Raw genomic sequence first — 24,225 nt, 5'->3', positions numbered from 1 at the left:
AAGATGAGCACTACAAGTACCTGGTCATGCCATTTGGTTTATGTAATGCCCTTGCGGTATTCCAAAACCTAATGAATGAAGTGTTAAGAGACATGCTACACACGTCCGTCATCATATACTTGGATAATGTACTAATTTATTCCAAGGACCTTCTTAATCATTGTCTACACGTTCAGAGAGTATTACAGAAACTTCAAGACAATTGTCTCTTTGCCAAATTGGAAAAGTGCCAGTTTGAGCAGGAATCTCTGCCCTTTCTTGGCTACATTGTTTCTTCTACAGGCTTCCACATGGACCCTGACAAAGTAGCAGCAATCAAGGATTGGCTCCAACCAGTGAGCGTTAAGGCCCTGCAACGTTGCCTTGGATTCACCAACTTCTACCGCCAGTTTATACCGCATTACTTCAGAAAGTGGTTCCGCTCACCGCCCTAACCAAGAAAGGAGCAAATGCCAAGTTCTGGCCCCTGGCAGCACAACTTGCCTTTCAGGATCTAAAGAAAGCCTTCCTTCTGGATATGTGCTTGCACCATCCAGATCCACAGTGTCAGTTCATTGTGGAGGTAGACGCGTTGGATCTAGCCGTAGGGGCTGTTCTTAGCCAGAAATCCAATAAAGGCAAACCATTACCGTGCTCCTATTTCTCTCGGAAGTTCTCACCCGCTGAGAAGAATAATGGCATAGGGAACAAAGAGTTATTGGCCATTAAGTTGGCGTTTGAAGAATGGCATCAGTGGCTGTAAGGGGCTCTACACCCTATTATCGTTTATATGGATCACAAAAATCTAGAGTTTTTGTGTCAAGCTCAACGCCTCAACCTGCAACAAGCCCGATGGTCTCTATTTTTCAGCCGGTTCAATTTCTTTCTTCGCTACAGACCAGCTTCGAAGAATGTTCAGGCAGATGCATTGTCTCGCACTACGGAGACAGAAGATGCCTCCAATCCTCCTCAATACATCCTAGATCCAGCTAAAGTCCTCGTTGCAGCTTCCAATGTGGTCTCCATGGATAAAACCATGGTACCTATTCGCTTACAAAAGAAAGTGTCATGGGCTCATGATTCTTTGACCGCAGGACATACTGGAGCAGCTCGAACCTTGGAACTACTGACCAGATACTATTGGTGGCCTCAGATCAAGAAGGATGTTCAGCTGTATGTTGGTTCCTGTCCTACTTGTGCTAGACAAAACCTTTGCCTGGCCATCCCTGGGGGCTTCTCCAACCTTTACCCATTCCAACAGAGCTGTGGACAAATCTGTCTACTGACTTTATAGTGGACCTACCACCTTCGGAAGGGAAGACCGTGATATTTATTTATTTATTTATTTATTTAAGGTTTTTATATACCGGCATTAGTATGCAAACATCATGCCGGTTTACATTGGAACTAAAAAGGAGGAAAGGAAATACAATGAACAGGGGTATTGGGAGGGATATGGGTTATGGTTGACAGATTTTCTAAAATGGCCCACTTTGTGCCTTTAACCAAGTTGCCGACGGCACACAAACTAGCGCAACTCTTCACTCAACATATATTTCGTATACATGGACTTCCACTCCATATTGCCTCTAACCGAGGTTCACAGTTCACGGCCAAGTACTGGAAAGCACTCTGTAAGAAGTTCGGGGTACAACTGGACTTTACAACAGCCTTTCATCCACAAGGCAATGGTCAAGCGGAATGAATGAATCGGACCTTGAAAACATTTCTCCGAGCTTTCATAGGAGACAAACAAGATGATTGGGTGGCCTTACTGCCATGGGCAGAATTCTCGTAGAACCATCACTGTCATTCATGCCACCAGTCTATCCCCTTTACAATTGGTTTATGGGGGAAAAAAAACAAGCCTCCTCTGCCCCTGCCTCTGCCTGTGCCATCTCCTGTGGCGCAATTGACAGCTCAACAGCTACAAAATCTTTGGGGATCCACTCAAAACAAATTACAACACACTGCTGCTGCCGCAAAGAAACACGCAGACAGACAGCGACGTCCTGCCCTGGTATTCCTCCCGGGAGACAAGGTTTGGTTAAGTACAAAGAACATTTGCTTACGGATTCCCTCTATACGCCTAGCTCCTAGGTACATTGGCCCGTTCGTGGTAACGGAGTGAGTAGGTGCTGTCTCGTACCCCTTACGTCTTCTGACCACACTAAGGGTTCATAATGTTTTCCATGTGTCCTTACTCAAGCCTTTGGTCTTGTCAGCCTTCCACGACAAGCCTCCTGAACATACCAAATCTGTGGCAGAGGAGGAGACCATCTACCAAGTAAAGAGGTCTTAGATGTGCGTTTTCATCATAGAAGATGGGAGTATCTTCTCTCCTGGGAGGGATATGGTCCTGAGGAGAATACTTGGGAACCCGCCTCCAACATTCTGGACAAGTCTCTCCTCCACCAGTTTCATTCAGACCATCCTGCAAAGCCGAAATCCCCGGGAAGGGGCATAGGAGTTGGGGTACTGTTACAGTCCCAGTCCACAGAGGTCCACAGCCGGTCCCTCTCCCTACCTCGAGGCTGATTTGCATGGCCGTGACATCTCAGTCCTCTGTTCGGGCCTTGCTTGGCCTTGCTTGTGGATCCCCTCCTCGAGGGAGAAGCCACCGATGCTCTCCGGCTGGTCCCGCCTCCCTAGGCGGGTGCACGCGTAGAGGCTTAGAATTTAAAGGGGCCAGCGCAGGAAAGATGGCTCCGCCCCGAGGATGACGACAGACACCTTCAGGGAATTAAACCCTGCAGCCAGCCCTACTCTTTGCCTCATCTTTGAGCCAGCCCAAGGGTCCACGATCTCAACAGAACTGCCCTCTTGAATATAGTTCTAAGGAGACAGCGGGACATCCAGGATATAGGATGAGATCAGCCTGTGGGCTAATAGGCACAGAGACCCTCCATGGGGAGTGAGTCCTGTAGGGATGCTTCCCCCTAAAGGGAGAGGCTTGAGGCCAAGCAGTGGAAGAAATGTTCCCTCCCCCTCTCCTGAGGAAATGAACAGGAGATGAAGAAGAGGTTTTCCAATAGGAAGAATGCCTCAGGGAGGACCAGAGTATGGAGGAGACTGGGGAAATCTTCACACTGCTGGAAGGAGGGACACGAGACCATTGAGGAGAGGAGCCTGGGGGATCCAGGGATCGGTGAGTAGAATATGGGGATAGAGCTGGTGGGGTGTATTAGGGATGTGCAGACCAAAAGTTTAAGTTCATAAGTCCATAAGTCGAAAGGGGGTCCCATTTGCGGTCAATATGGACATATGGAGAATTCCATAAGTTGAGTCTATGTCCATATGTGCAAATAAAAATTTAAACCCCTCACCCGCCTTAATCCCCCCCCCCCAAGACTTACCAAAACTCCCTGGTGGTCCAGCGGGGTCAGGACGCCATTCCTGAACTCCTTTGCAAGGAGCACGTGACGTCGGCGTCACGTCGGAGTGACGCGGCGTCACGTGATTCCCCTCGGGTTCGCTCCCGGACCCCTCGTTGGGCTCAAAAGGCACTTTTGGCCAGCTTGGGGGGGCCTCCTGACCCCCCAAGCTGGCCAAAGTGCCTTTTGGGCTCAACGAGGGGTCCGGGAGCGAACCCGAGGGGAATCACGTGACGCCGCGTCACTCTGACGTGGCGCCGACGTCACGTGATTCCCCACGCGTCCGCGCCCGGACCCTCACGGAACTTTTGGCCAGCTTTGGTAAGTCTTGGGGGGGGGGGATTAAGGAGGGTGAGGTGTTTAAATTTTTATTTAGATCAACAATCGCGATTTCCAACGTATTCAACATAGCTATGTTGAATAAGCTGGAAATCCGATCCTTTAAGCCTCATCTTTTTTTTAAGTTAAAAAAAAAAATAAGTTGCGTTTTCCATTTAAGTTCAAAACGAATGCACACCCCTAGGGTGTATTGAATGACTCCTAAAACATAAAAGCATTTAGGAATATGAGCCCCATGTTCCACAAAGGAATCTGTGTGTAGGAGGAAGAGAAAAATTGGGGGCTGTGATTTATATGTACCACAGGAGATTTGGAATAAAGACAGGAGTGGAACAAGAGAAGGGAGACCTTTATTAGTGAGAGTATCATAAGCCTTGTGATACAGACTATCCTGTGAACTCTGATTTATTCAGTATTATTCTTCTACCCTCTATCAGGGATGTGAATCGTGTCCTCGATCGTCTTAACGATCGATTTCGGCTGGGAGGGGGAGGGAATCGTATTGTTGCCGTTTGGGGGGGTAAAATATCGTGAAAAATCGTTAAAAATCGTTAAAAATCGTTAAAAAATCGTTAAAAATCGTTAAAAATCGTATGGAAAATGGCGCCGGCAGGAGATCGACTGCAGGAGGTCGTTCAGCGAGGGTTCCGGCGCCTCGCTGAACGACCTCCTGCAGTCGATCTCCTGCCGGCGCCATTTTCCGTACGAAAACGATTCGCGGCGGGAAATCGCTCCCTGACCCCCGCTGGACCTCCAGGAACTTTTGGCCAGCTTGTGGGGGGCCTCCTGACCCCCACGAGACTTGCCAAAAGTCCAGCGGGGGTCCGGAAGGACCTCCTGCCGTCCAATCTTTTTCGTCTATGGCCGCTGCCATTTTTCGGCGCCATTTTGGAAAATGGCGCCGGCTGAAGACGACAAGATTCAGGAGCAGGAGCCCGTTCCGGACCGCTGCCGTTCCGGACCGCCGCTGGACCCGCAGGTTATTTAAGTTATTTGGGGGGGGGTTCGGGAGGGTGGGGGATTTAATTTAAAGGGTCGGGGGTGGGTTTTAGGGGGTTTTAGTGTGCCGGCTCACGATTCTAACGATTTATAACGATAAATCGTTAGAATCTGTATTGTATTGTGTTCCATAACGGTTTAAGACGATATTAAAATTATCGGACGATAATTTTAATCGTCCTAAAACGATTCACATCCCTACCCTCTATATTATGCACCTAGTTGTTGGCTGGTAACCTCAGAAAGAAAGGTTTTGATTATATCTAAAGAGATGTGCGGTCCTTGATTGTGAACTTGGCATTTGTGTCCAGGACAGTTAATTTCCATGGACTATGAAATCCTGACTCTAATTATGGAGGGTATACAGCATGATCACCATTACTTTCAGGTGGGAGAGGCCCTGCAGACCCATTTCTTTTCTTTCCTCTTCTTTGTGATGTTTTATTTTCCCAAGCTTTTATGAAGGTGCAGACTATACTGTGGTGATTATCTCTACACTGTTTTCATCCTTCTGAAATTTATGTTCTTACTGTTCTCACTCAATAAAGTATCCCATCTATTCATATTTTTAGGCTCAAAAATATTTGTGCAACCCCACTCCAGGGAGTTCACTAAATTCTGGTGGGGCCATAAAAATTATCGATTGTCTCTTTGGGGCTGGAACCTCAGACTAGCTCGATCACCATCTCTTACCCCAGGGACTGGGTCCTTTTTGGTGGGGGAAAGAATTTAACTTTCAGGGCCTGGAGTGACAGGAGTGACTTCCTGGTGAGTTTTACCTATTCCTGGGCAAAGTGTAACTTCCCATTGGGTGCTGTAGTGCCCAAGAACCACACTGGAGACTGAGGAAGTGACCAAAAATTAATTCTTTACTGATGAATATTTCAAATGGTAAATGGCACATAGAAACATAGCAATATAGAAATGACGGCAGAAAATGACCAAACGGCCCATCCAGTCTGCTCAGCAAGCTCACACACTTATTTTTCCATACTTATCTGTTTCACCAACCACCAAGGTCAGGGCCCTTTTGGTAAATGTTTGATTCAAATTTCCTGCCACCCCCCTGTCGTTGATGCAGAGACTAATGTAGTTACATTAAAAGTGAAGCATAAGGCTTAATGGTTAAGGGTAGTAACCGCCGCATCAAGCAAATTACCTCGATGCTTTTTACCCAGACTGCACAGATCAATATCTTATTGGATGTTGTCTGAATGAAAATCCTCTTTTCCACATTTCCCCCTGCCGTAGAAGAAGAGAGCAATGCTGGATATGTATTCAAAGTGAAGTATCAGGCTTAATTGGTTTAGGGTAGTAATCACCGCAATAAGCAAGCCACCCCCATGTTTATTTGTTTACCCAGACTGTGCAGTTCAGTCCTTTTTGGTTGTTGAATGAATGCAAATCCTCTTTTCCACATTTCCCCTTGCTGTTGAAGCAGAGAGCAATGATGGAGTTGCATTAACCATGTGAAAGCTTATTGAGTAAGGGTAGTAATCACCAGTTAGTAAGAACATAAGAACATAAGAAAATGCCATACTGGGTCAGACCAAGGGTCCATCAAGCCCAGCATCCTGTTTCCAACAGTGGCCAATCCAGGCCATAAGAACCTGGCAAGTACCCAAAAACTAAGTCTATTCCATGTAACCATTACTAATGGCAGTGGCTATTCTCTAAGTGAACTTAATAGCAGGTAATGGACTTCTCCTCCAAGAACTTATCCAATCCTTTTTTAAACATAGCTATACTAACTGCACTAACCACATTCTCTGGCAACAAATTCCAGAGTTTAATTGTGCGTTGAGTAAAAAAGAACTTTCTCCGATTAGTTTTAAATGTGCCCCATGCTAACTTCATGGAGTGCCCCCTAGTCTTTCTACTATCCGAAAGAGTAAATAACCGATTCACATCTACCCGTTCTAGACCTCTATGATTTTAAAAAACACCTCTATCATATCCCCCTCAGTCGTCTCTTCTCCAAGCTGAAAAGTCCTAACCTCTTTAGTCTTTCCTCTTCCACCATTCCAGCAAGCCACCCCCATGCCTCTTCTCTTCATTCCCATCTTCTAGCCTTTATGGACCCATGCACCTTTGAAATCCTTCACAGTTTCAGTCTTCACCACTTCCTCTGGAAGGGAATTCCAGGCATCCACCACCCTCTCCGTGAAGAAATGCTTCCTGACATTGGTTCTGAGTCTTCCTCCCTGGAGTTTCAAATCGTAATCCCTAGTTCTACTGATTTTTTTTCGAATGGAAAAGGTTTTTTGTTGACCATGGATCATTAAAACCTTTCAATCTCTCCTCATATGTCATTTTATGAAGAACAACCACCTTTTTGGTCACCCTTTTCTGAACTGCCTCCAAAACTTCGCTAGCAAAACGAGCACTCTCCACTGCTGGGCCCTCCCTATGGAACTCATTACCGCCAGATCTTCGTCTTGAAACCTGCCATCTTACCTTCAAGAAAAACCTCAAAACGTGGCTCTTCCGACAAGCCTATTCAGAATCGCAGAAACAATTCGACACAGGTCAAAGAGCAAAATAGCACAATATAAAGTCCACTACCGACTTTATACACTTAGGACCTTCAGGACCTTTTCTGGACAGTCCACCCACCTGCTATGAAAAACCATCTCTTGAAGCATCAGCTTTCTAGCTCATGCTCTTCCCATAGTTATTTTATTTTATATATCTTTTTTACGTTTAATATTTTATATTTATTGATCTACGTTCTTTTGTTCAATAATTTGTTGATTGTTTAATGTTATGCTGCACGTTCTCTGTTCAATACTTTGTCTATTGTTTAATGTACTCCCTTTACCTTTACCATGTTTAATGTAACGCCTTACTGGCGACAGTTTTGTTATATGGAAACCGACTTGATTTGATATGTATATCGAGAATGTCGGTATATAAAAACCCTAAATAAATAAATAAAATCCTGTCTGTTATGGTTTTGAGGTGTTTGGGTGGATTCTTGGGTGCTTCAGTGATGGCCACTCCCATGGGGAGGAGCCCCATGAGGAACTGTAGTACCAGGCTAGACTCAGAATGCACAAACACAGAGATAAGTTTTATTATGCAGCTTGTAGTAATCACCAGAGGTGGCAGAAGTGAATAGATTCTTGCAGCAGCAGTCTGGGGTCCTTGGCTGAGGAGACCCATCCCACAATGGTGGTTTAGGGAGCTCCGATGCAGATTTCCAATGAGGAGCTGTAGGTAAGACAGACTGATAGATATTAGATTACTCACAACTCTTGTAGCTGTAATAATAGAGTTCCCAGCAGGTAGAAGTAAATGGTTAGCAGACACCACGGTAGATGACACAGGCCCTCGAGGAGCGAGTACCTGGATAATGGATAAGCACCTGAAGATAAGCAAAGGACCCCGAGGAGTGGGTTCCAATGACGATATAGAAAAGTTTTTAAATAAATAAATAAATATTAGATTACTCACAACTCTTTATAGCTGCAATAGTAGAGTTCCCAGCAGATAGAAGTAAATGGTAAGCAGGCACCAAGGTAGATGACACAGGCCCTTGAGGAGTGAATACCTGGATACTGGATAGGTACCTGGAAGTAAGCAAAGGAGGAGCGGGTACCCAAGTGAGCAGAACCCGGAAGAGTAGAGAGAACTTCCAGTGGCAGCAGGAAGTGGCAGAGCAGCTTAGACTGGACAAGTCCAATCCTTGCTAACTCAAAGTCAGTCAGCAAATAGGGCAGGCTAAAACCCAGATGACGTGACATCAGTTGAGGGGAACGCCCCCGAGGTTTGCGCCAATGCAGGAATAAAGACGTGGGTAGCGTGCGCTCAGCACGTGCACCCTAGCAGGCCCGCAGGTGCATCATGGCGGAATGCCTTGCCAAAGCTGTTCTGGGGGACGCTGGAGGGTGCAGCTAGCAGACACGGCGGTCGCCATCTTCCCGAAGCTGGACAGATAGGGCATGTTTGTACAGCATGGCAGCTTGTCCACAATACATGCCGAGGCCCAATCTTTGTCATGTTCTTCTCTCCTTAGAAGTCAGGTGACTGCAGCCTAGTTGCATCGGTTCTTCTTCACCAGCAACAGGATTAGACCAAATAGGCGTAGATACTGGTTTGACTCGAGTTTCTCCCTGGGCTGGATCTCCTGGGACTCTTGACCTCTTGAACCTTATCCCGAAGTCATTGATCAATCGGTGTGGCCAACTTCATCAGGTCCTCCAAGGTCTCAGGCATTTCTTGAGCCGCCAATTCATTTTTTAGCTGGGAGTTCAGGCCCTCAAAGAAGAGCATCTTCAGGCATCTCACATCCCAATTTAGCTCTGAAGCCAAAGTCTTGAATTCTATGGCGACGTCTGGTAAAGGTTTATTATTTTGCTTCAGATGAACCAATGCAGATCCTGAAGTCGTGTACCAGGCACGTTCATCAAATACAGATTTGAATAGTTCCAAGAACCGGTAAGGTCCCTCAGGATGGGATCATCACGCTCCCACAGCGGGGAAGCCCAAGCCAGTGCTCTTCCATCCAGATAAGACAGGATATACGTGGTCTTGGCATAGGCTGTGGGAAATGGTTAGAAGCAGGGCAAAATGCATACAGCATTGGTTGATAAATCCTCTACATCTCCAAACTTCCCCTGAGAAGCGAATAGAAGCGGAGAGAGGTACAACAGTCTTAACCGTCACTTCTGGCGGCGTCTCTTTACCTGTGGTAGTAGAAGCGTTCATCTATGAATGCAGTAGATTAAAGGCCACTGCAAGCTATCCAGTGAGTTCTGTTGTTCGGTGATTCGCTGGGCCAGGCCTGGAATAGCATGCAACGTGGAGAGCTGAGCCAAATCCATGGAGTTAGCAATCTGTTATGTTTTTGAGGTGTTTGGGTGGATTCTTGGGTGCTACAGTGATGGCCAGTCCCACGGGAAGGAGCCCCGTGAGGAACTGTAGTACCAGGCTAGACTCAGAATGCACAAACACAGAGATAAGTTTATTATGCAGCTTGTAGTAGTCACCAGAGGTGGCAGTAGTGAGTAGATTCTTGCAGCAGCAGTCTGGGGTCCTTGGCTGAGGAGACCCATTCCCTCAATGGTGGTGTAGGGAGCTCCAATACAGGTTTCCAATGAGGAGCTGTAGGTAAGACAGACTGATAGATATTAGATTACTCACAACTCTTGTAGCTGCAATAGTAGAGTTCCCAGCAGGTAGAAGTAAATGGTAAGCAGGCACCAAGGTAGACGACACAGGCCCTCAAGGAACGAGTAGCTGGATACTGAATAGGTACCTGGAAGTAAGCAAAGGGCCCCCGAGGAGCGGGTACCCAAGTGGGCAGAACCCCAAAGGGTAGAGAGAGTTTCCAGGGGCAGCAGGAAGCAACAGAGCAGATAAGACCAGACAAGTCCAATCCTTGCTAACACAAAGTCAGTCAGGAAATAGGGCAGGCTAAATACCCGGATGGCAAGACATCAGTTGAGGGGAACGCCCCCGAGGTTCGCAGGTGCAACATGGCGGAATGCCTTGCCAAAGCCGTTCTGGGGACATCGGAGTGTGTGGCTAGCAGACGCGGCGGTCGCCATCTTCCCAAGGCTGGTGGAGAAAGCGAATAAAGAGATGAGGCAAGTAGGATGAAGCTGTCTGAGTCCGACGGACGCAACACTGTCTCTGTCCCTTTGGAGATACGGTCTCCAGAACTGAACACATTACTTCAGGTGAGGCCTCACCAAGACCCTGTACAAGGGGATAATCATTTCTTTTTTCTTACAAGATAATCCTCTCTTTATGCAGCCCAGCATTCTTCTGGCTTTAGCTATTGCCTTGTCACATTGTTTCACCGACTTCAGATCGTTACACACTATAACACCAAGGTCTTTCTCCTGCTCCGTGCACATCAGCCCTTCACCCCCATCAAATACAGTTCTTTCAGATTTCCAGACCCCATATGCATGACTCTGCACTTCTTGGTATTGAATCTCAGCTGCCATACCTTTGACCATTATTCCAGCTTCCTTAAATCCAGTCTCATTCTCTCCACTCCTTCTGGCATGTCCACTCTGTTGCAGATCTTAGTATCATCCACAAAAAGATAAACCTTACCTTCTATCTCGTCCGCAATGTCGCTCACAAAGATATTGAACATGACTAGTCCCAACACCGATCCTTGTGGCACTCCACTTAACACTGTTCTCTCTTCAGAGTAAGTTCCATTTACCATCACACATTGTCTTCTGTCCATCAACCAGTTTGCAATTCAGGTCACCACCTTGGCACTCACTCCTAAGCTTCTCATTTATTCACAAGCCTCCTGTGTGGGACCATATCAAAAGCTTTGCTGAAATCCAAGTAGATGACATCGAGCAGTCTTCCTCGATCCAATTCCCTAGTCACCCAATCAAAAAAGTCAATCAGATTTGTCTGATAGGACCTTTCACTGGTGAATCCATGCTGCCTCTGGTCCAGCAATTCTTCTGACTGTAGATAGTTCACTATTATTTCCTTCACAGCGACTCCATTACTTTTCCTACCACCGAGGTGAGGCTAAACAGCCTGTAGTTTCCAGCCTCCTCTCTGCTCCCACACTTGTGAAGCGGGACCACCACCGCTCTTCTCCAATCGCTCGGCACCACTCCCATTTCTAGGGATCTATTGAACAGGTCACGCAGCGGACCCGCCAGCACATCTCTGAGCTCCCTCAATATCCTAGGATGAACCTCATCAGGCCCCATGGCTTTGTCCACTTTCAGTTTTCCTAGCTCTTCCCATACATTCTCTTCTGTAAACGGAGTTACATCTACTCCACTCCCCTCCAGTTTCTTGTTACCTAGCGACGGTCCTTCTCCAGGGTTTTTTTTAAGTGAACACCGAACTGAAGTATTCGTTTAATATTTCTGCCATTTCTTCATCTTTCTCCACATATTGATCCTTTTCACCTTTCAATTTCACTATACCACTTTGAACTTTTCCCCTTTCTCTGATGTACCTGAAAACCTTGGTAATTGCTCCTTTTGCTCCTTTTACAGACTTAGCCCTCAGTATCACAGTGACGTTTGGTTACGGTCATTTTCCTCTATGTGTATGGGTCTCCTTGCCAGGGTCCAGAGTTACTTCCATCCTCCAGTAAGTGGGAAAAAGTGTAAACCCCAGGTGGTTGGAAGATCCTTTGGTGGTGCAGGAATACTCCTCCAACCTCGACCAAATTGTTGGGCAAGATTGTCTAAGCACAGAGAGTCCAAATCCTCTCTCTCCCTAGGGGCAAAGACCACGTTTGGGTGTTCTTAGCGATTTTAATACTGTTCGTACAGTTAAGAGATAGTTTTTTCTTTTTCTCTCGGTCCTCTCTCAAATCCCTAATGGGAGGGATCTTGCCAGGAGCATGCAGCTCTCAGATATCTGAGTAGGGAAGGAAGAGGGGCAGCCAAACCTTCCACCATCATCTTCTAAACAAAAGCTTCTTCCACAAAACTAAGATGAACACTGGAAGGTCCTGGCATCGGATCACCACCTTCCTCCGTTCTTGCTAAAGTGAAGAGGGGCAGGTTTTCCCTAACTTGAGCAGTCCCAGAAACAGAGCTCCCCATTCCCTGAGTCCAGGTGGTGCACAGGGTTTCACAATCCTTCCTACTAATCAAAGTCTCTTTAAGCCCAAAAGTAACTTGGGAAAAAGACCCTACACTCAAGGAAGTAGATAAACAGGGCAGATCCCCGACCAGTCTCACTGACTTCCAGCAGGTTTTGCCGGAGTCCTACAGAGCAGGCCCAAAACTCCAGCTCAGACAGAACTCCTCCAAACACCTCCTCTAACGTCAAAAACAATTCACACTGCCCCCAGAGCTCTCAGGAAAGAGCAGCTTTAAAAATCTTGCAAAGGGGATGGCCATTCCAGCACCCTCAAAGGGAGGGGGCTGAATTTGAATGGTTTCTCCCTAACTCACTAACCTGCATTGACAATCTGAATCAGGATTTACCTAGGGCTTACTGGTACCATGACCGTAGGATCTAGCGTAAGTTCCTGTTTACTGTACACCGACGTGATATCTTTGATGAGCGGAGGTATATAAAAACTTATAAATAAATAAATACATAAATAAATCTATTACATATGCACATGTATTGCATATATGATAAAAGACAAAGGGTTGAATTAGCAAAAGCTTGAATCGTGAGCAGTATCACCAGTTGTCAAGGTTTCAGGTCTAGTCTAAGACAGAATTTTCTAACCATTTTTTTCTCTTTGTAGCTCAACCAATACATCAAGGAGGTTCATTTTAAAACCACTGATGGATATGAGATCTTCTTTGATGATAAAGGGAATGCTCCAGCTAACTATGACATCATAAACTGGGTCATGTACCCTAATGGTTCCATAAACAGCATCACTGTTGGAAAATTCAATTTCTCAACTTCAAGTGGGCAGCAGCTCTTTGTGAACCAAAGTACCATCTTGTGGCATCCTTCCTTTAACCAGGTTTGGCATGTTATATTTGGTTTTATTTGTTTGTTTATACAATTTCTAACCCACTGATCCACAAATCTCAGTGGGTAACACAAAATATACTCATAAAATACAATCCAACAGCAATAAACAACTAAACATAACAGCACATAATACAGTAAAGCAAAGCCAAAATGAAACATAAAGTGGCTGCTTAACCAAGCTTAGAGGGTCCTAGACTACAATCAGTGTTTTTTTTTTCCTGCAAAAGCCATGGCAAAAAGATGAGATTTAAGTTGTTTCCTAAAGCGAAGCAGGTAGTTTTCATGTCTAAGCTGTTCAGGCCATAGAATCAGACCAGCTATACTAAACAGTTTTCTCTGGCAGATGCCAGGTGCGCGTGTTTCATGGTGAGCACTTCAGGGAGTTGCTGAGATGAGGAGCGGAGGGCACACATGGAAGCATATCAGCAGATGGCAAGTTGGAGACAAGGGGGAGTAAAGTTGTGCAAGGCGTTATGGACAGTAAAGAGGACCTTAAATCTGATCCTCCTCTCCACAGGAAACCAGTGTAACGACATCAGCAATTGTGAGATTATGTCCACGAAAGGGAATGCCAGAGATTAGCCATGCAGCTGTTGCACCCATCGGTCACAGATGGCCGCAACCTCTATTGCTCACCTCCTTTTTTCCTACACCAGTAATTCTCGGACAATTGGCGACCTCTGCCTCTGCATGCCACTCTCCTCAGCATTCCTAGGACGGCGTGGGCAATTCCGTCTGCCATCTTGAATCGGGGATTACCTAAGGCACGCGCACGCGTGCCAGGCCCCATCTTATACACGTTATGGCGGGAACCTCGGGGGCGTCCCCTCTACATGACATCATCTGCCTGCGTGTATTTGAGCCAGCCAGGCTGAGCTACCTACGAGTTAGCAAGGACTTCCTTTCTGCTTTACTTCGTTATGCTGAACTTGTTCCTGACCCAGAGACTCGAACACTTTAGGTACCCGCTCTGGCTATCCGCTTCTCAGAGGGCCTTCCTGCCTGGAGTCTCTCTTCATCAACTCTTGGTTTTGTCTGGTTCAGCCTTGTGACTTCGCTACCGTGTTCACCTCAGCAACCTTCCTTGCACACTTCAGAGTGAGTACCATCTGCTATTTAGCTTTGCTGACCTCCTGCTCTACTCTTAACACTCTCCTGCACTGCGGGCCACTCCCGGATCAATACAGAGAAGTTCCATCGAAGGAGGGATTCCCCGGCTTACCCCGCTCCGCGGACCACTACTGGGGATATCATCATTGAGCTATCCATTTCTCTGGACTGAGTTTCTCTCTTCCCACGGTGGCCTGGTTCTAATCGACTTGGCAATGAGTTCCTTTCTTGCAGTATCCTGCGTATCTCTCTACGGATGCTGGTTCCTGGTTCCTGCTCATCTTGGCATGAGACACTCTCAGGTACCCGCTCCTCAAGGGCCCTGCTCCTGTCTCTGGCTTTCCGGTCCTCGGAGGGCCCTGCGCCTTGGACGCTGTCTATCAGCTCCCCAGCTTCTCGGGGTTGTTCCCAGAACTACTCTACTCGTGGAGACTCAACATTGGTGTACCCCGCTCTGCAGGCCATTGCCGTTCTACTCTACCTCGTGAAGACTCGATGTGGTGTACCCCGCCCTGTGGGCCATTGCCTCACTACTCTGCTTCGTGGAGTCCTAGTGCTGGTGTACTCCGCTCTGCGGGTCATTGCCTGTGCTTGTGACTGTGCCGCGCTTCCCCTTCCAATCATTAATTCAAATTTGATCATATTAAGATCACTATTGCCAAGCGGCCTCATCACCATTACCTCTCTCACCAGATCCTGTGCTCCACTGAGAGATCTAAAATTGCTCCCTCTCTCATTGGTTCCTGAACCAATTGCTCCATAAAACTGTCAATTATTCCATCCAGGAACTTTATCTCTCTAGCATACCCAGATGATACATTTACCCAGTCAATATTGGTGTAATTGAAATCTCCCATTATTACTGCATTACCAATTTGGTTAGCTTCCCTAATTTCTCTTACCATTTCACTGTCCGTTTCACCATCTTGGCCAGGTAAATGGTAGTATACTCTTATCTAGAGATGTGAATCGTGTCCCTCGATCGTCTTAACGATCGATTTCGGCTGGGAGGGGGAGGGAATCGTATTGTTGCCGTTTGGGTGTGTAAACTATCGTGAAAAATCATTAAAATCGTGAGCCGGCACACTAAACCCCCCTAAAACCCACCCCGACCCTTTAAATTAAATCCCCCACCCTCCCGAACCCCCCCCCAAATGCTTTAAATTACCTGGGGATCCGGCGGTGGTCCAGAACGGCGGCGGTCCGGAACGGCCCCCTCAATAGAATCGTGTTGTCTTCAGCCGGCGCCATTTTTCAAAATGGCCGCCGTAAAATGGCGGCGGCCATAGACAAAAACGATTCGACGGAGGAGGTCGTTCCGGACCCCCGCTGGACTTTTGGCAAGTCTTGTGGGGGTCAGGAGGCCCCCCCAAGCTGGCCAAAAGTTTCCTGGGAGTCCAGCGGGGTTCCGGGAGCGATTTCTTGCCGCGAATCGTTTTCGTATGGAAAATGGCGCCGGCAGGAGATCGAGTGCAGGAGGTCGTTCAATACCCCCCGGAAGCAGGTGGAAACTGCTTATCCCAAAATGCAATAGGGACGAGTTTGGCTCCTATTACACAAATCAATCTCTTGAACTGCCAATGTCACGAACAGATAAATGCTTTATTTAAACTCTATCAACAATTATAAAGCACCATTTGTGAAATCTAAATTACTGAAAAACTGACCAATCAATTTCTTTGTTAAGACCTTTAGGAATGACTGTGTCAAAAAAGTATATCCATTTTTGTTCCCTTTGCATTAAGAAATTGTCGAAATTGCCACCCCAATTGCTAGGGCTAGGCTTCTCAATTACTGCAAACTTCAGCATGGCAAAAGTATGATCTTTGTCTAAACAGTGTTGCACTAGAGGCGCTTCCAACCTGCCCCTAGATATGGCACTGTGATGTTCGATCATACGTGTCTTTAAACTCCTCTTAGTTTTGCCGATGTATAACAATGGGCAAGGGCACCATAAAGCATATATAACACCACTTGACTCACAGGTCGTGGCAGCTGTCAATCTGAAATTACCTTTGGCAAAAAACGGCAACTTATCTCCCTCAAAAGACTGATCACATACTGAACATTTTTTACAAGGTTGATGACCAACATACATATCTACACTCTCAGGGCAACTAACTGTTTCATCAGAAAAATCTGAATGTACAACAATGTCTCTGATGTTCTTGCCCCGTTTGAATGCAAAAATTGGAAACTGTTGAAGACCTTCATGTAGCCTCAATATGTGCCAATATTTTTTTATCACATTTATCACATTTATCACATTTATCACATTATCACTCTATGAATTTGTGTTGAAAAAGGCAATACACATACCATTCAATCTTGATTGTGAGTATCTTGAGACAATTGAAATAACAAGTCTCTGTTTATCCATCGAGCACGTTTATAGGCTATCTTAATAATATGTGAAGGGTAACCTCGTTTTAAAAAACATGTCATCATAGATTGAGCCTTTAATTTGTATTCATATGTGTCCGAACAGAGGCGTCTAAGCCTCAAAAATTGGCCAAAAGGTAAATTTGTTCATAAATGATATGGGTGACAGCTGTCAAATCTTAGAATGGTGTTTCTGTCGGTGGGTTTTCGGTAAATAGAAAAATGAAAGCCCGACTGATGTATAGTAATAGAAATGTCTAAATATGAGACATTTTTCTTGTCAAAGACAAAAGTGAAACTTAAGTTAACATCACAGTCCTGTAACCACTCCATGAAAGCTGTAAATGTATTCTCATCACCATCCCATAGTATCAGGATATCATCGATGTAACGCTTCCAGAGTATGACATGTCGCCCAAAAGGATTGCTCTTCAAAAAATTTTCTTCGAAATCGCCCATGTATAAATTGGCGACATCTGGCGCCATTGTGGCACCCATCGCCCATCGCCACTCCCTCGGCCCTCCAGCGGACCACGAGGACCCGACGCCCGACGTAGGAGCTGGGAGCCAGGGCCGCGCAGCCGGCGCCGGGACCTATCGGGGTAAGGCCTGTAAAGCTCGCCCTACCACCGACAGCCCACCGCCGGCCACGAGGCCAAAATTAAAAATACTCACCGCCATCCAGGCGCCCGATCTCAGCGCCGACCCCCTTCCAGGCGCGCAGCCGATGACGTCACCGAGACGTGACCGGGAGGGGATTTAAATCCCGGCGCGATCTTCGGGCGCTCTCTTCTCCCTCGGCCCTCCAGCGGACCACGAGGACCCGACGCCCGACGTAGGAGCTGGGAGCCAGGGCCGAGCAGCCGGCGCCGGGACCTATCGGGGTAAGGCCTGTAAAGCTCGCCCTACCACCGACAGCCCACCGCCGGCCACGAGGCCAAAATTAAAAATACTCACCGCCATCCAGGCGCCCGATCTCAGCGCCGACCCCCTTCCAGGCGCGCAGCCGATGACGTCACCGAGACGCGACCGGGAGGGGATTTAAATCCCGGCGCGATCTTCGGGCGCTCTCTTCTCCCTCGGCCCTCCAGCGGACCACGAGGACCCGACGCCCGACGTAGGAGCTGGGAGCCAGGGCCGCGCAGCCGGCGCCGGGACCTATCGGGGTAAGGCCTGTAAAGCTCGCCCTACCACCGACAGCCCACCGCCGGCCACGAGGCCAAAATTAAAAATACTCACCGCCATCCAGGCGCCCGATCTCAGCGCCGACCCCCTTCCAGGCGCGCAGCCGATGACGTCACCGAGACGCGACCGGGAGGGGATTTAAATCCCGGCGCGATCTTCGGGCGCTCTCTTCTCCCTCGGCCCTCCAGCGGACCACGAGGACCCGACGCCCGACGTAGGAGCTGGGAGCCAGGGCCGCGCAGCCGGCGCCGGGACCTATCGGGGTAAGGCCTGTAAAGCTCGCCCTACCACCGACAGCCCACCGCCGGCCACGAGGCCAAAATTAAAAATACTCACCGCCATCCAGGCGCCCGATCTCAGCGCCGACCCCCTTCCAGGCGCGCAGCCGATGACGTCACCGAGACGCGACCGGGAGGGGATTTAAATCCCGGCGCGATCTTCGGGCGCTCTCTTCTCCCTCGGCCCTCCAGCGGACCACGAGGACCCGACGCCCGACGTAGGAGCTGGGAGCCAGGGCCGCGCAGCCGGCGCCGGGACCTATCGGGGTAAGGCCTGTAAAGCTCGCCCTAACCACCGACAGCCCACCGCCGGCCACGAGGCCAAAATTAAAAATACTCACCGCCATCCAGGCGCCCGATCTCAGCGCCGACCCCCTTCCAGGCGCGCAGCCGATGACGTCACCGAGACGCGACCGGGAGGGGATTTAAAATCCCGGCGCGATCTTCGGGCGCTCTCTTCTCCCTCGGCCCTCCAGCGGACCATGAGGACCCGACGCCCGACGTAGGAGCTGGGAGCCAGGGCCGCGCAGCCGGCGCCAGGACCTATCGGGGTAAGGCCTGTAAAGCTCGCCCTACCACCGACAGCCCACCGCCGGCCACGAGGCCAAAATTAAAAATACTCACCGCCATCCAGGCGCCCGATCTCAGCGCCGACCCCCTTCCAGGCGCGCAGCCGATGACGTCACCGAGACGCGACCGGGAGGGGATTTAAATCCCGGCCCATTCCCCAGGCGCCGCGCGCCGAAGGAGCGCGACAAAGGGGCCTGCCCCTTTGTGCGCCCCTTAGTGCAGTCCCGCAGAGCAGGCCTCTCATCCGCCATCCTACAAGAAACCGACTAGAAGCCAACAACTGGTCTCCAAACCACACGCAGACGTCCAGTAACACCCAGACGTCAAATAATCTAAAAGTGAGTAAAACCTCACCTAACACCCCTGCAGCAACGCACTCTCGCAACGGACCGCCACCACAGGACTCACAACGATACATGCAATTTTATGTTCCTCAGTCCTCGCCTTTACAACTCTTAATCCAAATCTCATCCTACAATTAACCCAAACCGCCCCTGTGCCCCCTTGCCAACCAAGAGTGCATGACCTTACAAGAACGATACTTAACTCAATATTTTTTGTTGTTACCTATATTGCTACTGTATTGCTAGAACCTATACTGTCTTTTGTGCCTGCCTCTGTATGCCTCTGTATGCTCGTCCACTCCTTGATGTCCACGTGCTCCCTTCTTAGCGCAGACCAGCCTAATTTCCCCACACCCCAGAGAATCCAGAGACTCCTCCCTCAAAAGGTCTACTCCACCCTCCCTGCCTCACCACACCAGACATGTGCATACAATCTGTACCCATCCTATATCTCCCTCACTTGCGCAAACCCCGCGCCCCCCCTCTCCACATTGCCAACCCTCGCAGCTCGCTAATACCCATCTTGACCTCTCCCCTCACCGAATTCCTTGGCCTAATCACCCTCACCTTAACCCTCATCAATGCACAATCCATCCTAAAAAAAGCCCCCATCATCCATGACCTCCTCACGGATGATAACCCTGACCTTTTTGCCGTCACTGAATCATGGCTCAAAGAAACAGACCATGTCTATCTCAATCAGCTCCCCGGAACACTATACGACACTTTCTCCATCCCAAGACCTAAAAAGAGAGGGGGTGGGCTACTCCTAGCCGCAAAAAGCACCTCAACCTCAAACTCCAACCCATCTGCCCCCCGCCCAAACTAGAAATCGGACTCTTCAAATCACCCACCCTCCAGATCTGCCTCATTTACGCCCCACCCAACCTCATTGAACACGACCCCTCCCCCCTCATCGAATTCATTATAGACAACCTCAAAACAGACTCTCCCCCGCCGTGATCCTCGGAGATTTTAATCTCCATGTGGACTCCACTCCCCGCACCCCCTCCTGCGAAACACTCCTAACCACCTTCGAAGCCCTAGGTTTCAAACAGCTCATCACTTCCCCCACTCACAAGGCAGGGCACACCCCTCGATCTCCTATTTATCAACTCCCATCTATCCACACCCTGCCCCCCCGCAACAACCCCCATACCCTGGTCCGACCACTTCATCATCAATGCCCAAATCAACCTCACTCCCCCCACCAAGATATCACCAACCCAAAGGAAAATTGTTTCCTTCCATAAACCCTGCTCTTCTGAAAACATAGCCACAGCTTTCGACAAAGCTGTAGAAAACCTGGACCTCTCAAATCCAGATGCAGCCCTTCACTCCTGGAATCATATAACCAAATCCATAGCCAATAAACTCTGCCCCGTGCTACACAAAGAAATCCCCGTCCCTCAGAACAAAAAAAAACCCTGGTACTCCAACGAACTCCAAAGTCTGAAACAAGACCTCAGATCAAAAGAACGCCTGTGGCGCCGCCATCCCTCCACCCAACACAAAGCAGTGTATAAACTCTCACTGCACAACTACCGACAAGCCACCATCATCGCCAAAAGGGACTTTCACGCCAAAAAAATTCACGACCTACAATTCAATGCCAATGCCCTCTTTTCCTACGTCAATAACCTCACCAAGACCCCCCACCCTGCCACGTCTGAAGAAAACTCCAAGAAAAAATGCGAGGATCTTGCGAATTATTTCCAGCACAAAATCTCGAACATCCTCCAACGTTTCCCCCATAACCCCATGACCACATCCCCCCCCCCTAAAAACGATAGCTCCTGCATCAAAGCCTTCGACCCCACCTCCACGCTAGAAATTGAGACCATCCTCAAAAAAATGAAACCGGCACACACACCTCCTAGACGCAATCCCCTCCAAAACCCTCCTCTCCATACCCACCACCATCGCCAAACCCCTAGCTAACTTCATTAACTGCTCCCTTACCTTCGGCAAAGTCCCAGACCCCCTCAAACTCGCCGTTGGTGAAAACCCCTCCTAAAAAAACCCTCCCTTGACCCCTCTGACCCAGCAAGCTATCGGCCCATATCCAATCTACCCTTCCTCGCGAAAGTCCTCGAGAAAGTAGTCAACACCCAGCTCACCGACTACCTCGAGGAACCACAACCTCCTGCACCCCTCACAATTTGGTTTTCAGAAAGGCCGAAGTACCGAGAATCTCCTCTTAGCCATCACTGACACCATGCTCATCGGACTAGACCAAGGAAAATCTTACCTACTGGCCCTTCTAGATATCTCGGCAGCCTTCGACACTGTCAATCATCAGATCCTTATCACACGCTTGACAGAGATAGGAGTCACCGACACAGCGCTAGACTGGCTCACCTCTTACCTTACTAACAGAGAATACCTCATAAAACTTGATAACTTTGAATCATGCCACATTCCCCTCAGACAAGGCGTTCCCCCAAGGATCATCCCTTTCCTCCACCCTCTTCAATATATACCTCCTCCCCCTCTGCAACTTACTCTCAAACCTAGGCCTGGACTTCTTCCTATACGCCGATGACGTACAAATTCTCATACCCATTCAAAAAAACCCTCAATGAAACCATCCTTTTCTGGGAATCTTGCCTAGTCTCCATCAACGCCCTACTAACCGACCTACACCTTGCTCTCAATGCAACCAAAACCGAACTACTCTTTATATCCAAGCAACCTGAACAAGATACCTCCACCACACCACCGCCCCCCTACATCTCCCCCACACTACCCCCCTCCGTAAGAGACCTGGGAGTCACCCTTGACCAACACCTGAATTTCAAACCACACATCAAGTCCCTCCTCAAAGCAGGTTTTACAAACTCCAGATCCTCAAAAAACTCAAGCCCTTACTCCATACTCAAGACTTCAGATTAGTCCTACAGTCCACTATTTTCTCCAAAGTGGACTACTGCAATGCCCCTCCTACTAGGCCTCCCTTTCTCCACCATCAAACCCCTACAAACTCTTCAAACGCCATGGCTCGTATCCTTACTAACACACGTAAAAGAGAGCATATCACACCCATCTTAGTAGACCTACATTGGCTGCCCATCCAGTTCCGCTCCCAATACAAAACCCTTACTATTCTTCACAACACCCTCTACAATAACAACTCCCCCTGGCTTAAAGAAATGCCCCACTTCCACCTCTCCACCCGCCAGACTAGATCCACCTCCACAGGCACCCTCCACACTCCCCCCCTCAAAACTGCCCGCCTATCCACCACCAGAGAAAGAGCCTTTACCATCGCAGGCCCCGCCCTCTGGAATTCCCTCCCCACATACCTCCGTCTTGAACCCTCCCTAACCATCTTCAAAAAAGGCATTAAGACCTGGCTCTTCCGACAGGCTTACCACTGCTCCAAGCCCCTCGTAGTCCACCCCCCCTAAATCTGCCCCGGCCCCTTATAGCCTACCCCCCTGAAACCCCCCCAATCGCTCCCCCCTGTCTCTCCCCTGCCTCACCACCCTGAATCCACCCGAGCCTCACCCGTCAACCCACCCATACCCCCACCCTCCCTCCCCTTACCCTTTCCCTATACCCCCGCCACCCTCCCACCGTGCTCCACTGTAACCCAGTTAAAACTTACAACCTATATGTCGAAATCAAGACTCCGTTATTACCTGCTGTAACTGCTGTAAATAAGCTAATACTTTATATATATGTGTTTAATTGTTTAATAAGTTATCTATATAATCCACCATAACTGCTGTAATTAAGCTTTAATATATATCATTATATAATCTATTTATTCCTCATTAACCGCTGTAAAAAAATCAACCTTGTTCTAACCTCATTAAGCAACCTATCCTGTAAATACTGATATGTTCCTTGTACCTTTCTCAGCTGCTGTCTTTCCTCCTTTACCTCTCTCCCCCCCTCTTCCCCCCCCTCTTTTCGCTCCTGCTCCACTCCCCCACTCCCTGTTTTTGTAATTTCCTCCTTTCTCAAGTTTATTGTAAACCGGCGTGATGTGCTTGCACGAACACCGGTATATTAAAAGCTGTTAAATAAATAAATAAATAAAAAATAAATAAATTTCAGAAAAAAAAAAAAAACCCCAAACAACCCACCCCAACCCTTCAAAATATTTAACTATAATCCCCCACCCTCCCGACCCCCCCAAAGACTTACCAAAAGGCCCTGGTGGTCCAGCGGGGGTCCCAGGAGCAATCTCTCCCTCTTGGGCCATCGGCTGCCAGTAATCAAAATGGCACCGGTGGCCCTTTGTCCTTACCATGTGACAGGGGCTACCGGTGCCATTGGTTGGCCCCTGTCACATGGTAGGAGCAATGGATGGCCCGTGCCATCTTAAAAAATGGCATGGGCCATAGACAGGGGCTTCAACTGTTGGCACTTCCAGATGACTAAAAAATGATTTAAATATTTTGTGGTGAATTGTAAGAGCCCATTGCATGCATTAGTTAGGGGATGTGTGAGTAAGTCAGGCTCGGCACAGAGTGGATTTTAAAAACCCCGGAGATAGATGCATATCTCCTGTAGCAAGCATATCTTAAAGGTTTTCAAAAAGGAGTGGGGTGTAGGTATGGTCTGGGTAGGATGTGGGTGCTTCAGGGCATGAACCTGAGATGTACGTGTAAATACTTATGCTCCCCAGCACATGTCAAGGTCCCCAGTTGTGTAACTTATTTCTGCTATGGATGATGTATAAGTTAAAAATTAAAGAAACCAGGCGGATCTGTTGGGTTTTAAGGGTCAGGGCTAACTGTGGGGAGTGAAGGCTTTTAAACTAAAGGGGAGGGGGGTTTGGAGGACCTGTCTCTTAACTTGGTGAACTGGGGATGAACTGGCAGAACTGCCATGGCATCGATGGGCACCCCTTTTAAAATCCCCATTTTTACATGGTGCAAGCAGGATTTGTGCACACATGTGGTACCCACTTAAAATTTGGTGCACATGTGCACTCTGCCAGGCTATTTTATAACATGTGTGCATATGCACATGCATGTTATAAAATGGCTGTTTCCCTGGGCATGGGCCAATGTATACATGCAAAAGTGTAGAAGTGAACCAGTTTGAAAGTTACCATTTTAGTTATTTTCCTACCTCAAAAGTGGTCTGACATTTACAGAACAAATTAGAACATAAGAAAATGCCATACTGGGTCAGACCAAGGGTCCATCAAGCCCAGCATCCTGTTTCCAACAGTGGCCAATCCAGGCCATAAGAACCTGG

At 48.2% G+C, this 24,225-nt stretch overlaps 1 pseudogene; it reads left to right on the top strand.

The window, feature by feature from the left end:
* Positions 1 to 24,225, top strand: part of LOC115083305 — a 198,798-nt pseudogene that overhangs the window by 66,728 nt on the left and 107,845 nt on the right.

This window comes from Rhinatrema bivittatum, chromosome 2, assembly GCF_901001135.1.
Source record: "Rhinatrema bivittatum chromosome 2, aRhiBiv1.1, whole genome shotgun sequence".
In the NCBI taxonomy this organism is placed as follows: Eukaryota; Metazoa; Chordata; class Amphibia; order Gymnophiona; family Rhinatrematidae; genus Rhinatrema; species Rhinatrema bivittatum.
This window is presented reverse-complemented; position numbering and strand designations above follow the sequence as displayed.